General features: G+C 43.9%; 2 long non-coding RNA genes across 3 annotated transcripts in view; one reads left to right on the plus strand and one right to left on the minus strand.

The window, feature by feature from the left end:
- LOC109028916 (uncharacterized) overlaps positions 1 to 15,323 on the plus strand; it is a 176,651-nt gene that overhangs the window by 124,084 nt on the left and 37,244 nt on the right. For both annotated transcript variants that reach the window (XR_002007924.4, XR_002007923.4), the window contains exon 3: positions 12,729 to 12,889. This is a non-coding gene — a long non-coding RNA (uncharacterized lncRNA). The remainder of the gene's footprint in view (positions 1 to 12,728; positions 12,890 to 15,323) is intronic.
- LOC129525501 (uncharacterized) lies at positions 1,963 to 8,563 on the minus strand. Its single transcript, XR_008669847.2, has 2 exons — positions 7,175 to 8,563; positions 1,963 to 2,386 (listed from the first exon to the last, which is right to left on the minus strand). It is a non-coding gene; the product is annotated as an uncharacterized lncRNA (long non-coding RNA).

Raw genomic sequence — 15,323 nt, forward strand, 5'->3', positions numbered from 1 at the left:
CATGGCTACCAAACTGCTGGTAGTGCCATGTCTTAGGGAGCTTAGCTTGGTTGGTTTTTGTCACAACATCCCTCTGCCTCCATACATACCTTTGCATTGCTCCACAGGATTCAGAGGAGATGCCGTGGGGAACTGGGCTGGGAGATATAATACACTGAGCTAGGGTTTGCTCCTTCTCTTTGATGACTAAGGCTTTATTTTTGCATCAAGACTATCTGCCTAGTACCCTCTTCCCTTAGGCTGAGTTTTCTCCCAGGTGGCTCTTTACTCCCCTGTGCAACCCTTGCTATCTTGCATGTATTGGGCATGACTGGGTCTAAGTGATGGATATGTCTTGGTGGCTCGCAGTCAAATTGGAACCCCTGAAATCTGTTTTTTTGTTTTCTGTTTTTTTGTTTTGTTTGTTTGTTTTTTTTGTTTTGACAAGGTCTCACTCTCTCACCTACTCCAGAGTGAAGTGGCACACTCTTGGCTCACTGCAGCCTCAATCTCCTGGGCCCAAGTGATCCTCCCACCTTAGCTTCCTGAGTAGCTGGCACTACAGACACATGCCACCATGTGTGGCTCATTTTGTGTATATTTTGTAGAGGTGGGGTTTTGCCATGTTGCCCAGGCTGGTCTTGAACTCTGGGCTCAAGCGATCCACCTGCCTTGGCCTCAGAAAGTGCTGAGATTACAGACAGGGGCCACCATGCCTGGCCGGAACCCCTGAAATCTTAGGTGGCAGTATTTTATATAATTTTGTGTCCTTAAAGCCCAAATCATCTGAAATAGTTTTATCATACAGCATCAACCCAGACACAGATTGGCTTAAGTGTTCCTCTAAGTGCTTGGGTACGCAGCTTCGTTGTCTTCTTTCCTAAAGAAACAAGCCTGTAACTCAAAGATTTTGAAATTTGGATTCTTGCTTGATGTAAGCTGAGTAGCACGGTTATAAGACTACAGACACCACTGCAATAGGTGGGACTCCTTGAGCCAGTTTAAGCCACAAGGAGGAAATGGAAGTGGAACCCAAGGAAAGGATTATGGCTAGGTCTTGGGAAGAAGGGATTGAGGCAGTGAACTTCCTCTTGTTCCTGCCTTCCTCTGTATCTTTATGCAGACTGTCTACCTTTGACTCCCAGTTCACAAGGTGGCATATGACCATCCCATTCTTTTCAGGTTTACATATAATAGTTCCAGAAATATGCAAGACTTTTCTAGTCCCAATTTAAAATTCCAAAGAGGAAGAACCTGATTGTTTCTGTTTAGGTCAGTGTTCATCTCTGATTCAATCAACTGTGTTCCATCCACCAAGTCTGTGTCTAAGGATCAAAGATAGACCAGAGAGGTTACAGTGAGCTGACAGCCACATACACATCCATTCTACTTGACCATTTTTTTTTCCCCATTTTCTCACATTTACTTGTACCTTTCTGGAAAGGCACTGAGGAGTAGAGGGGCAATACTCAAGAGAAGCAATGAAAGCTAACAATAATGTTTTCTTTCTTTTCTTTTCTTTCTTTTTTTTTTTTCTGTGACAGGGTCTCACTCTGTCACCCAGGCTGGAGTGCAGTAGTGTGATCTCAGCTCACTGCAACCTCTGCTTCCTGGGTTCAAGTGATTCTTATGCCTCAGCCTCCTGAGCATCTGCGATTACAGGCGCACACGACCACACCAGCTAATTTCTGTATTTTTAATAGAAACGGGGTTTTGCCATGTTGGCCAGGCTGGTCTCGAACTGTTAGCCTCAAGTGATCCCCCCACATCAGCTTCCCAAAGTGCTGGGATTACAAGCATGAGCCACCGCACTCAACCCTAACAAAGAATCCTAGTAGCTAATGTTTACTAGGCATTTCGTATGTAACAGATACTGTATTGAGTGCATCACAGGAATTATCTCACCTATTACATACAAGAAGATCTTATCATTGATTATTATTATTTTCATGTGCGTCCATGTGAAGAAACCACCAAACAGGCTTTGTGTGAGCAATAAAGCTTTTAATCACCTGGGTGCAGGTGGGCTGAGTCCGAAAAGAGAGTCAGCAAAGGGAGATGGGGTGGGGCCGTTTATAGGATTTGGGTAGGTAAGGGAAAATTACAGTCCAAGGGGGGTTGTTCTCTGGTGGGCAGGAGTGGGGGTCGCAAGGTGCTCAGTGGGGGTGCTTTTTGAGCCAGGATGAGCCAGGAAAAGGACTTTCACAAGGTAATGTCATCACTTAAGGCAAGGACCGGCCATTTACACTTCTTTTGTGGTGGAATGTCATCAGTTAAGGTGGGGCAGGGCATATTCACTTCTTTTGTGATTCTTCAGTTACTTCAGGCCATCTGGGCGTATACATGCAAGTCACAGGGGATGTGATGGCTTGGCTTGGGCTCAGAGGCCTGACATTCCTGCCTTCTTCTATTAATAAGAAAAATAAAACAAAATAGTATTGAAGTGTTGGGGCGGCAAAAGTTTTTGGGGGGTGGTATGGAGACAGAATGGGTGATGTTTCTCAGGGCTGCTTCAAGCGGGATTAGGGGCAGCGTGGGAACCTAGAGTGGAAGAGATTAAGCTGAAGGGAGGTCTTGTGGTAAGGGGTGATATTGTGGGGATGTTAGAAGAAACATTTGTTGTATAGAATGATTGGTGATGGCCTAGATACGGTTTTGGATGAATTGAGAAACTAAATGGAATAACAGAAGGAGAAAAACAGGTATAAAAGGTCTAAGAATTGGGACGACTCAGGATATCTGATTAGAGAATGCCTAAGGAGATTCAGCATAGTCCTGCCAGCAAAGATTATTTATTTACTTCAAGAGTTAACAGTGGCAGTTTGGGGATAGCATCAGGAGATATCAGCTGTGATGGTTTGGAAAAACAGTGTAAACCGGCAGTGTAAACAAAAGCAGGGCATGTATGAGTAGTTGAGAATGGTGAATAGGAGTATGACTAGACAGAAGATAGTAGCGATGACAGGTTTTTTTGGGGCACAGTCTAAGTTGGTCTGGTGTCTGGAATGAGACCGGGGCCTCATAAAAAGGAGCATCTATACAGGAGCTTAAATGGGCTGTACCCTGTAGCATTCCGAGGACAGGCCTGAATTCTGAGAAGGGAAAGTGGTAAAAGTATTGTCCAGTCCTTTTTAAGTTGGTGGCTGAGCTTGGTGAGGTGTGTTTTTAAAAGACCTTTAGTCCATTCTACTTTTCTTGAAGACGGAGGACCGTAAGGGATATAAAGGTTTCACTGAATACTAAGAGCCTGAAAAACTGCTTGGCTGATTTAACTAATAAAGGCAGACTGTATAGAGGTGGGAAGGCTAAACTGAGGAATTATGTCTGACAGAATGGAAGAAATGACTGCGGTGGCCTTCTCAGACCCTGTAGGAGAGGCCTCTACCTATCCAGTGAAAGTATCTACCTAGACTAAGAGGTATTTTAGTTATCTGACTCAGGGCATGTTGAGTAAAGCTAATTTGCCAGTCCCGGGTGGGGCAAATCCTCGAGCTTGATGTGTAGGGAAGGGAGGGGGCCTGAATAATCCCTGAGGAGTAGTAGAACAGCAGATGGAACGCTGAGAAGTTGTTTCCTTGAGGATAGATTTCCACGATGGAAAGGAAATGAGAGGTTCTAAGAGGCGGGCTAGTGGCTTGTACTATAGTATAACCTGCCTTTGCTGGTGTGTGGCGATTAGGCCTGGTGGAACTGCCATCAATAAATCAAGCGTGATCAGGGTGAGGAACAGGAAAGAAGGAAATTTGGGGAAATGGGGTGAATGTCAGGTGGATCAGAGAGATACAGTCATGGGGGTCAGGTGTGGTATCAGGAATAATGTGGGAGGCCGGATTGAAGTCTGGGCCAGGAACAACGGTAATTGTGGGAGACTCAACAAAGAGTGAGTATAGCTGAAGGAGCCGGGGAGCAGAAAGTATATGCGTCAGGTATGAGGAAGAAAATAGATTTTGGAAGTTATGAGAACTGTAGAGAGTGAGTTGAGCATAGCTTGTGATTTTGAGGGCCTCTAAAAGTATTAAAGCAGCGGCAGCCACTGCATGCAGACATGAGGGCTAGGTTAAAACAGTAAGGTCAAGTTGTTTGGACAGAAAGGCTACAGGGTGTGGTCCTGGCTCTTGTGTAAGAATTCTGACCATGCTAACCATGCCTAGGAAGGAAAGGAGTTGTTGTTTTGTAGAAGGTGCTTGGGTTTGAGAGATCAGTCGGACACGATTGGCAGGGAGAGCACGTGTGTTTTTATGAGAATTATGCCGAGATAGGTAACAGATGAGGAAGAAATTTGGGCTTGATTGAAGTAATGGGGGCTGTCTGTGAAGCTTTGCAGCAGTACAGCCTAGGTAATTTGCTGAGCTTGATGGGTGTCAGGGTCAGTCCAAGTGAAAGCGAAGAGAGGCTGGGATTAAGGGTGCAAAGGAATAGTAAAGAAAGCATGTTTGAGATCTAGAACAGAATAATGGGTTGTAGAGACAGGTATTGAGGATAGGAGACTATATGGGTTTGGCACCACGGGGTGGATAGGCAAAACAATTTGGTTGATAAGGCGCAGATCCTGAACTAACTTGTAAGGCTTGTCTGGTTTTAGGACAGGTAAAATGGGGGAATTGTAAGGAGAGTTTATAGGCTTTAAAAGGCCATGCTATAGCAGGCAAGTGATAACAGGCTTTAATCTTTTTAAAGCCTGCTGCCGGATGGGATATTGGCGTTGAGTGGGGTAAGGGTGATTAGGTTTTAATGAGATGGTAGGGGGTGCATGATCGGTCGCCAAGGAGGGAGTAGAGGTATCTTATACTTGTGGGTTAAGGTCGGGGGATACAAGAGGGAGGACGCAAAGGAGGCTTTGGATTAGGAAGAAGGGTGGCAATGACATATAGCTGTAGTCCAGGAATAGTCAGGGAAGCAGATAATTTAGTTAAAGTGTCTCAGCCTAATAAGGGAACTGGGCAGGTGGGGATAACTAAAAAGGAGTGCTTAAAAGAGTGTTTTCTAAATTGGCACCAGAGTTGGGGAGTTTTAAGAGGTTTAGAGGCCTGGCCGTCAATACCCACAACAGTTATGGAGGCAAGGGAAACAGGCCCTTGAAAAGAAGGTAATGTGGAGTGGGTAGCCTCCGTATTGATTAAGAAGGGGACAGGCTTGCCTTCCACTGTGAGAGTTACCCGAAGCTCGGCGTCTGTGATGGTCTAGGGGGCTTCCGAGGCCATCGGGCAGTGTCAGTCTTCAGCTGCTAAGCCGAGAAGATCTGGGAAGGAGTCAGTCAGAGAGCCTTGGGCCAGAGTTCCAGGGGCTCTGGGAGTGGCTGCCAGGTGAGTTGAACAGTCCGATTTTCAGTGGGGTCCCACACAGATGGGACACGGCTTAGGAGGAATCCTGGGGTGCAGGCATTCCTTGGCCTGGTGGTCAGATTTCTGGCACTTGTGGCAAGCTCCTGGGGGAGGAGGTTCTGGAGGAACGCCTGGCCGCTGAGTTTCAGGCGTTTGGAAGTTCTTGTGTGCTGGAGATGTGGCTGGGGTTTGTCTCACAGTGGAGGCAAGGAATTGCAACTTTTTTCTATTATTGTACACCTTGAAGGTGAGGTTAATTAAATCCTGTTGTGGGGTTTGAGGGCCGGAATTTAATTTTTGGAGTTTTATTTAATGTCAGGAGCAGAGTGGGTAATAAAATTTATTTTGAGAATAAGACGGCCTTTTGACTTTTTAGGGTGTAGGGCTGTAAAGTGTCTCAGGGTTGCTGCCAAACAAGTCATGAACTGGGCTGGATTATTATATTTGATGAAAAAGAGCCTAAACGCTATCTGATTTGGGATAAAGAAAAAGGAGCATTAACCTTGACTATGCCTTTAGCTCCAGCCACCTTTTTAAGAGTAAATTGCTGGGCAGGAGGGGGAAGGCTACTCACGGAACGAAACTGTAAGCCGGACCAGGTGTGAGGAGGGGAGGTGATAAAAAGATTATAGGGTGAAGGAGCAGAGGCTGAGGAAGAATTGGGACCTAGCTCAGCCTGGCGAGGAGTAGCCTGGGGAGGAAGGGAGAGGTCAGATGGGTCTGTAGAAAAGGAAGATTAGAAAGACTCAGCGACGCTTGGTGTTGGGACTGAGGGGACAGGCGGGAGGGAAAGAAGGAAGATTTGGGACGAGTTGCACTGGGCACAGAGACTAGGAAGGGACTGATGTGTAAAAGAATACCTGGATGTCAGGCACCTCAGACCATTTGCCTATTTTATGACAAGAATTATTTAGATCTTGTAGGATGGAAAAATTCAAAGTGCCATTTTCTGGCTATTTGGAACTGCTGTCGAGTTTGTATTGGGGTCAGGCGACATTGCAGAAGAAAATAAGACATTTAGGTTTTAGGTCAGGTGTGAGTTGAAGAGGTTTTAAGTTTTTGAGAACACAGGCCAAGGGAGTAGAAGGAGGAATGGAGGGTGGAAGGTTGCCTATAGTGAAGGAAGCAAGCCTAGAGAAAAGAGAGAGTAGAGAAACAGAGGGAAGAGGTTTGGGGGTTCTTACCTTCCAGAAAAGTGGGAAAAGGGGTTGGGGTGCAGATATAAGAGGTTGGGGCATGGAAATAAGGGATGGGGCATGGAAATAAGGGATGAGGCATGGAAATAAGGGATAGGGGCACGGAAATAAGGGGTCAGGGCACGGAAATAAGGGATTGGGGCACAGAGATACGAGGTTGGGGTACTTGCCCCTCCTCTAGAAAAGCGGGACTTGCCACTAAGAGTGAAGGAGAAGGGGTTGAGGGGTACTTGCCCCTCCCCCAGAAAAGTGTAACTTGCTGCTAAGGGTGAAGGAGAAGGGGTTGAGGGGTACTTGCCCCTCCTCCAGAAAAGCAGAGAAGGGGTAGAGACAAGGAGAGAAGGGGTTGGGGTACTTGCCCCTTTCCCAGAAAAGCGGGACTTGCCGCTAAGGGTGAGGGACCAAGGCAGGCATCCCTGCGTGGTCTGACACCTTTGAAACGTGGGTGAATAATCAGAGGTGTCCCTGCAATGATTAAACACCAAGGGAAGGCTGCCTTCCCAGTCCGTGACTGGTGCTGGAGTTTTAGATCCACGGATAAAACGTGTCTCCTTTGTCTCTCCCAGAAAATGAAACGAATTGAAATTAAGAGAAGGGAGAGATTGAAGAGTGGAAAGGAGAAAGTGGTTGAGGGACAGTGAGAGAGGTTGGAGAAGAGAGTAAGAAGAGGCCGCTTACCTGATTTAAAATTGGTGAGATATTGGTTGGGCTGGTCGATCTGAGGACCTGAGGTCGTAGGTGGATCTTTCTCACGGAGCAAAGAACAGGAGGACAGGGGATGGATCTCCCAAGGGAGGACCCCCCCCCCGATCCGAGTCACGGCACTAAATTTCATGTGTGTCCATGTGAAGAGACCACCAAACAGGCTTTGTGTGAGCAATAAAGCTTTTAATCACCTGGGTGCAGGTGGGCTGAGTCCGAAAAGAGAGTCAGCAAAGGGAGATGGGGTGGGGCCGTTTATAGGATTTGGGTAGGTAAGGGAAAATTACAGTCAAAGGGGGTTGTTCTCTGGCAGGCAGGAGTAGGGGGTCGCAAGGTGCTCAGTGGGGGTGCTTTTTGAGCCAGGATGAGCCAGGAAAAGGACTTTCACAAGGTAATGTCATCACTTAAGGCAAGGACCGGACCGGCCATTTACACTTCTTTTGTGGTGGAATGTCATCAGTTAAGGTGGGGCAGGGCATATTCACTTCTTTTGTGATTCTTCAGTTACTTCAGGCCATCTGGGCGTATATGTGCAAGTCACAGAGGATGTGATGGCTTGGCTTGGGCTCAGAGGCCTGACAATTATTAGCCTCATTTCACATGAGGACACCAGGGTTAGGGGGCAGGCTGGACAAAGATCTATGTGGAGAGCAGAGTTCAACCCAAAATGCATGCTTTTTATCACTATATTTAGAGACAGACACACCTGGTTTCAATCCTTGAGGTTGCCACTAGCTATGTGATCTTTGAATAATCATTCTGAATCTTAGTTTCCACATCTGTAAATGAAGATAAAAATACCTTTCCAATTAAAAATGATTTTAAACTAGGCAACTTAGGCAAATTATTATTTTCCTTCATGTACCTGGGCTTTCCCGCCTCATCTAAGCACACTTGTTCTTTCTAATGCTCCCTGACTGTAACCAAAACCTCCAGAGCCCTTCATCCATCCGCTGATTGCCATGAATTGCCAACATCAGATAAATAGTTTAAAAAGTGGCAAGAAAGTAGGATTTCAAGTCAGAAGACTTGGATTTGAATCTTGCTTCAGCTTTGTATTAATTGTTATCATTCTGAATCATAGTTTCCCCATCTGAAAAATAAGATGTGGAGTTGTTGTTATTGGTGGTGGTCTGTTCTAAGCATTAAATGAAGAAATGCATGTCAAACCTTCTGAAAACTCAGACACCAAACACTTGGAAAGGAGTCTGTTACAGTCTCACCAACGCACCACAATGTAGCAGTCTCTCCTTGTGAGGTATCACCCAAGACCAAGAGAATTAAGGAGTATGGACCCAAAGGGTGATGCTGGAGTGAAAGTTTAATAAGTGAATGAAGAAAGCTCCCTGTTGCAGAAAGGGGACCTGGAAGAGGATTGCTGTTTTTCACAGTTGAATGCAAAGGCTTTTATAGGAAACTGATGAGGGCTGAGCATCTTGTTTGCATAAGGCATGTATTTCTGGTAGCTCCACCCCATCCTCCTAAGGCGCATGTGGGCCCTTAGCTTGAGTTACCCGTATTGCTTTGTTGCCCTTATTATGCATATGTCAGGGGATGAAATTTTCCACTGCTGGCATGTCTGGGCAAGTCACCTGTGTAGCCTTTCTTATCTGTGCAGCTGTGGGCATGTCTTAGGCAAGTCCCCCAGTGCAAGTTCCCTTATCTGTGGCTGCAGGCTGTTCTTTTGTTTCTAAAAATTCAATCCAGGGCCCGTCCTAACTGCCTGCCTGACCGGTTTCTTTCTTTTTCCTCTCTCAATTCTTATTAAGGCAGAAAAATTCTAGAATGACTTTTTGTCCTATAGCCTTGTTCCCAGAATGCTTTGGAAATGTAACAGAGCCAATTTATCAAGACAGGGGAATTGCAACAGAGAAAGAGTACTTAATGCAGAGCAAAAAGAAAAAAGATAAAGTTCTTTTAAATATATATAGCTTGGATATTGATGTTTAATTAAGCAAATTTTAACCATAGAGCTCTTTTGTTTAAAGAAAATCTCTTTTAAATCTCTTATTACCAGACTCTAGTCAGGACAGCCAATATTTCTGGCCTTTGAATTCTACCCCAGGTAATCGCCCACATGAAATTAGTAAGTTTTAATTAAGGTTATAACTTAACCATGGATACAAAAGGTGTTTTAAGGAGATGGTAAGCAGCTTTTTTTTTTTTTTTTAAACAAGATTTAGAATATCCCCAAAGGTAGTTCAGTGAAAGGAAAATTCAAGACAGGAAATCAGAAGGTATCTATGGGGTGAAAAAAAAAACCTCAATAAATGGCAAAGTTCCACAAATAACAAACCAGAAAGGAATCATTCTGTAAGCCAAGAATTGAACCTGGGCCACCATTGTCAAGAGATAAAAACCTTAGCTACTGAGCTACACAGCATTGAGCAGTTTCTACTGCTCTCCCCCAAAGAAGTCTACAGCAGCTGATTTCAAGCTTGCAAAGGCTTTTAAGTGCTCAAGATAATTTTTAGGGCTGTGATATGAACCCCCAAATTCCTGTCCTCTGGATGGTGGAGGCCAGGATGAAGTACCTCTACATGGTCACAAGGTTAAGCTCTTAAAGACACAAAACAAGACAGAAATTTCATCTGGTATTGGTTTCAGGGACCCACAGCAAAGTTTATAACTGACCAGCCTGCCGGGTTGGCTTGAAAAGCAGGATTACGGGGGTCCTAAACTCATGTTCTATCCTGTGACACCCTTCTCTCCATTATGGAAAGACAAATTCTTAGTACAAAGTGCACCAGATTTGCCATAGCCTAAGACTAGTCTCACAAATCCTTTTTTACTATTCATCAAACCTTTGCAGAGACACACAGTGACATTTATCGCTTACCACTGCCCCCCTCCAACACACACACACACACACACTCACACAGACACACAATGCAGAGAGACAGAGAGAAAGAGAGAGAGAGAGGCCAGACACTTTTCTGGTAAGAATTCTTGCCCTTTGTGCCAGCATATCAGGTTTCTGGGTCCCCTTTCTCTGCAGCTTCTAGAAGAATGGAGCAGCATTTGATGGCCCTGTTCACCGTGCCATAGACGTGGGGGGACCAAGCCCCATTACAAAAGAAAATGATCCTTTTCTGTTTTATGGAACCATAGGCAAAAGCTTCTCAATGTTGCAAGATGCTGCCTGATGGGCTACATGGGGAACCAAATTAACATTTTCCATTCCAGTGGAAGCAAAATACACATAACGCTACAGACATTGGTCACCTTGTTCAGCACCCAACATCGACCTGGCAAGACTCGAAATTTTTCCCGTTGGTCCCTGTTGTCTTTGATCTACACAAAGTGGGGAATGGTGACCTCCATCTGGGAATTCAATGGGTGATCTCTGGGCAAGATGAAGACCAGTCACAAACCCAATCTAGGGCTGTTAAACTTCTTTCAGGACTCACTGAATGTGACCAGATAGATAAGGAGAGTTCTCTGAGTTAGGCCTGCTAGACTTCCATCAGCAATTCCTTCAGAGATCTCCTCCACATATACAAATACACACATATAGACAAGACAGACAGAAGGCTTTCCAAATCAAGATTCCTAACCAGGAATTCCAGAGTATCTCTTCCAAACTATCCTCCTATTCTCTGTTTGAGAAATCTCCCTGAAATCTTCTTGATTGAGGAGAAGTCTCCCGAACCAAGACTCTTTTTACTAGTTAGGCAGAGCCAACCGAGACCCTCCAGGAGCCAAACCAAGACAGACACCCCATGTTGTAGCTACAGACACCTCACAATGGAGCTACAGAACTAGTTGCGAAAAGGAAGGAGACATTGGCAGCACCTAGGATACTCACCAACCCAGACACCCTACAATGGGGCTATAGACAGACACCCTGTGATAGGGCTACAGTTATGGGACGTCTCCCCAGGACTATTTCTCTATTGCAATTAAATCCATGCCCATTGGGTCGGGAGTGCCCTATCAGTAGAGAGAGTACCAGAGTCAGCTCCCAGTCCAAGTGAACTAGGTGGCTGCTTGGGCTGGCCTCTGGATCCATTGCTGGAGGGGGCTACTGAACCACGGGCAGGTAGCCACAAGGGCAATCCTGGATGAGCCTCTAAATTTGTAACCACCCAATGGATTCACCTTGCCCACTGCTTAGACAGAGCTGATTTATTAAGACAGGGGAATTGCAATAGAGAAAGAGTAATTCACCCAGAGCCAGCTGTGCAGGAGACTGGAGTTTTATTATTACTCAAATCAGTCTCCCCAAAAACTCGGGGATCAGAGTTTTCAAGGATAATTTGGTGGGTAGGGGGCCAGTGAGTCAGGAGTGCTGATTGGTTGGCTCAGGGATGAAATAACAGGGAGTCAAAGCTCTTCTCTTATGCTGAGTCAGTTCCTGGGTGGAGACCACAGAACTGGTTGGCAGGTCCAGGTGGGGCCGTCCAGTTGGTAGAAATACAAAAACCTGAAAAGACATCTCAAAAGGCCCATCTTAAGTTCACAATAGTGATGTTACCTTTAAGAGTAACTGGGGAAGTTGCAAATCTTATGACCTCCAGAATAATGGCTGGTAATATCTAGAATTCCAGCCCCTCTCATTCTAACTTGGTGGCTGGTGGCCTTTCCTTCATTTTATAAGAACAGTTTAGTTTTGGGGAAGGGCTATTATTTAAACTATAAACTAAATTCCTTCCCAAGGTTAGTTCAGCCTACGCCCAGGAATGAACAAGGACAGTTTAGAGGTTGGAAGCAAGATGGAGTTGGTTATGTCTGATATCTTTCACTGTCATAATTTCCTTAGTTATAATTTTGCAAAAGCGGTTTCGGGAAGGCCATTGTTTGCACAGTATTTTCATACTCTTAATTTGTAGCTGCATATGTTTGCATGTCTTACTTTTTAAGTGGCAGGAGTTTTGAGTCTAGGGTGTGTCTTTCAAGTTTCTTTACAGAACTTAGAAATAATGGATGTTTAATAAACGCTAGATGTACAGATAACATTCAAGCTTTCTATGCATCTGTCTTTCATGTTTTTGTTGGGATGTTTTTCAACAGTCTGGAGACCTCTTAACAATGGAGTGAAAGGCTTCGAAAAATCTCTAAAAGCCTGTATAAATGCAAAAGTATTTTAAATTTACAGGAGGTGCTGTTACTACTAATACTGTGCAAATTTATGAGTAGTTGTGGAAATAATAACTCTATGAGCAAAAATGCTTCTATTTCTGTTTTGTTCTTTGCATTGTGCAAATATAGCCTATATAAATCAAATTTCTACATTTCTGCATCCTGTGTGCCTTAAGACATATGTTGAGATATCAAAAGAAGAAAAAAACATATAACAACCTGGAATCACAAAAGGTTGAAGCTTAAAGATCATTATGTTCAGCCCTGCCATTGTACAGACGAGGAGACTACTTCTAAGGGACACAAAATGACTGGCCTAAGGTCACACAGCAAAATAGTAATCTTTTTTCTGTCATTATTCGTTCTCTGAAATATGTGGGTGTGTTTAGTATTGTTGACATTTCCTTGGAAAAAGAACAATTTTTAAAATGAAATCTTTTCTTTCCAGGGCTAGAGCAATGTATCTTAGGCTCACTTAAGGAAGCTGTAGAGATGATCCCAAGGAGGGAAACCAGAAGAGCCCCCCAGGCTCACCAGTTGTTTGTTGGCTCCCTACAAACATGTCATTCAAGTGGCTAATCTTACAACAGCACTAATGCATCTAATCAGGTGAGTTTCTTCGAGTCACTTCAAATAATTATTTCTTGAGCATCTACTTCATGCCAATGGTGTGCTAGATTCTATAAGAAAATAAATGTGAAGTACTCACAGATAAAAATAAATAACAATCAGGCTGCGTACAGTGGCTCATGCCTGTAATCCCAGCACTTTGAGAGGCCGAGTGGGGTGTATCACTGGAGGTCAGGAGTTCAAGACCAGCTTGGCCAACATGGTGAAACCCCATCGCTACTGAAAATGCAAAAATTAAGTGGGCATGGTGGCACACACCTGCAATCCCAGCTACTCAGGAGGCTAAGGCATGAGAAACGCTTGAATCCGGGAGGCAGAGGTTGCAATGAGCCAAGATCGCACCATTGCACTCCAGCCTGGGTAACAGAGTGAGACTCCATCTCAATAAATGAATAAATAAATAACAATCAAGAGAATAGAATCAATATAGCCCAGTGGACAAGACCATGGATTATGGAGCCAGACTAGCTACTTACTAGCAGAATGATTAATTTCGAGCAAGACCCTTAAGCTCTTTGGGAGTCAGGTTCTTCATGTATAAAGTGTGGCTTACTTAATAGTTTCTGTGAAGTTGTGAATTTAACAAATATCAAGCTCCTTGCCAAAGCTAACTAATTTGCTAATCACTGATTTTGCAAAGCGTGTTGTGGAGATGTGGCTGGACAGGTTTGCCATCAGAGTCGATATACCGTTGTATTAAAAACAAGATAAAAAAAAGCTGCCAAGTTCTTTCGTGAGTGGTTGGTTAGTCTGAAATCTTTGCAAGATGCTGATGCTCAAGCTGTTGACCTACTCATTGCCTACTTTAACAACTGTCAGAGAAACATGATGTGGGGTAAGGAGGTGCTTTTTAAAAATCATTCATAGACTTCTGTAAAATGCAAGATAAAGTTATTTTAACAGTGGAAAAAAAAAATATCAAGTGCTTTCAGGGTCCGACATATAATAAGTGCTATAGTAACAGTTATTTTACATTTATTATCTCCCTGGGTCTCACCCTAAGCCTGTGAAGTAGGTAGCATTCACCTTTTATAGAGGAGTAAACTGAAGTTAAGAGGTCAAGTAGCCTGCTTAGGTCACCCTGCAACCAGCAACAGAGCCAAAAGTCAAGCCCAGGTCTGTCCGACAGCCAGGCCTGGCCTCATAAACACTGTTCTGTGTGCTGTCCTCAGACACAAACGTTGCTCTCCAGAAAGTCATATTCTAGAAGCCTTATTGCAGGGCTGAAAACACTAAGTGCCACTAGAGAGATAGAAATAATGTGGATGGGGATTTCACAACAGGGCCTGTGGGAAATTGTTTCCAGCTTAGAAAATCAGAGGAAGTTTTAAGGAAGAAATGGAATTTGAGTCTTGAATGATTTATTTGTGCAGAAGCAGGAGTGAGAAAGGACAAACAAAAAACCAAGGATGAGAGGGGTGAGGTATAGTTTGGAAACAGGCAGTAGATGGTTCAATAAAAGTGGACCCTGGGATATGTGCAGGAGAGCAGGGAAAGGTGAGGCCTGCAACCCTCCCTAGGTGAAGTCAGATCACAAGGGGCCTCAAGTACCAAGCTAAAGAGTGTGCATCTAAAATTGAAGGTCCTTAAATAGCTTTTTAAAAGACTAAATGGGGGGGAAAAAGACCAAATGGGAAAAAGGAAAAAATAAGACCTAAGACTTTGAGACATGGTGATTATTTGTCAGTAAGAATTGGTGGAATATGGGCTTATTAACCTAGTTAGTTCTCTTCTGAAAAAGCCACATAGGTTTTACAGAAAAAAAAGTTGATTTTGCAAACAACATACTTGTTCATTTGAAGAGTTGAAGCATTTTTTCTGAAATGTGATATAATTTTTATATTTAAGTTAAAATGCAATTATAGGTATTTTTCCTTGATTGGATAAAATAGATCTAGAATTTAAATTTTATTTGTGAATTGTTCCCCTCCCTCCCCCTCTCCCTTCCTTCCGTCCGCTTGCATTTGTGTTTGGTTCACTCTTCTCTCTTAGACAAAAGGTATTTTCTCGTTTCTTAACCCCAATTTCTCCTTCATGTTTTGAGTGCTGTTTTATGTTTCAATTTCATATTTATTGTAATATGAACCCTCAGCCACTAGGACATCCAACATCCCTAGAATGGCAGAGTTGAAATGAACAGTAGAGATGATCTATTCTAACATTCGTCTTACAGCTGAGACAATGAAGGCTCAGAGAAAGAACATGACTTTTTCAAAAACACAGAGTGAGTTCAAGGCAGAAGTGGGACTTGGACTTGTTTTCTGGCTCCTTTCTAGTGCTCATTTCAGTGCATCATCTGAGCACATGTGTAGGCAGGGCTCTGGGCCTTTACCTTCTTGAGAATTGTTTAGGGAGTCTCAATAGACTTCTCATGTACTGCTGCAGGACTTAGAATCTATAAAGTATTTAGAGC

Source organism: Gorilla gorilla, chromosome 9 (assembly GCF_029281585.2).
Source record: "Gorilla gorilla gorilla isolate KB3781 chromosome 9, NHGRI_mGorGor1-v2.1_pri, whole genome shotgun sequence".
NCBI classification, from domain to species: Eukaryota; Metazoa; Chordata; class Mammalia; order Primates; family Hominidae; genus Gorilla; species Gorilla gorilla.